Genomic DNA, 1,379 nt, shown 5'->3' with positions numbered 1-1,379 from the left:
ACAATAACCATCGCAATATTAATAATTCTTACCATCAATATATTTTTACCAGTAGATGGATAATGTAATCACTTGGGGCATTGTGGGAAGCTGCACACCAGCGAGTTTGCCGAGGTTTCTCAGAAAGCAAACAATTACCATGATTGGTTCCCTTCCAAAAACCTGTCTCAGTGCATACACAAGGCAATAAAATTCAGGGCAAACAAGTATCTCTTTGATTAAAACTTTTTTTTCTCTTGTCAAAGATGCTCATGTTTAGGAACTAGTCTTCACTGTCTTTTCCTTTTTTTACTCCCATATTTAGTCATCCCACTATTATGAACACATTATTAAAAAGTAATTGAAAAGAGAGCAAATGGAGCTAGCAGTTGTATATCAGTTATGTTGCTGGATTCCCACATGGCCATCCATGGTTTGAGTCCTGGATCTACTGGCTTAAAACTCATGCTGGGTGTGTGTATGTACATGCCCAAGATTCCAGGAGAAGAAGGGAAGAGAAGGAATTGCAACATGGCCATCTCCCTTGCAGGGAGATTTCTCTTTCATTGTCTCTCTGTCTTTGGAGAACACATACACCCTAAGGCAAAAGCCTCTTTAACAAATAAATAAAATAAAATATTAAAATAAGAAAAGAGGACTAATTGCATAGCTACTACTAGATATATTGAATAATATATCGAATAGGGATAGCGAACAATATTGGGTGGTGATTTTGCACGTGTCTTTTTGAGTATTTTCTTACTAGGTAGAAGGCTTCCTTAACGACTTCCTGCAGACCTGGCGGGATCAGATAAACTATGCTAGGAGTTTTTTTCCTTGTTATAAACATTGAGAGTGTGGCATACAGAGATAGTTCTAATTTGTAAATCAGTCGTTGTTGAATATAAATTAAAAATGAGATTGTCGGTGGTAAATTATAAAGCACACAGGCATATGAATGCTACTGTGTTATTTTTTAAATTATTGGCATTTGGATGTAATGGAACTTGTGTAATTTAATACCTTTAGGCATTATGCACATTTTTTTATTGTATATCAGTTCAAAACATCTTAGTTTGTGAATCTCTGTAATTACAAATCTTATTAAAATTCATCACCAAATGATTCTGAAATACATATTTTCATTGATTCCTTTTGAACCAAATTATTGTTCTCTATCTAATAGCAAAATAAGATATCTATGTAAAAGATTTCTCAAATCATGGACATTACACTCAACTATAAGAAATCATGAATGTAAAAGAACAGTTTTCCTAATTATTTGACTCTTCTGGTTTCACAAGACAATTTTAAACTTGAGAAATAGCATAATTTTGTGTTTTTGCGTGTTGGAAACCTTTGTTGAGGTCTTCCTGGTTTAATTCAATGTCTCCTAGTTT

This window comes from Tupaia chinensis, unplaced genomic scaffold, assembly GCF_000334495.1.
Source record: "Tupaia chinensis unplaced genomic scaffold, TupChi_1.0 Scaffold000206_1, whole genome shotgun sequence".
Taxonomy (NCBI): domain Eukaryota; kingdom Metazoa; phylum Chordata; class Mammalia; order Scandentia; family Tupaiidae; genus Tupaia; species Tupaia belangeri.
This window is presented reverse-complemented; position numbering follows the sequence as displayed.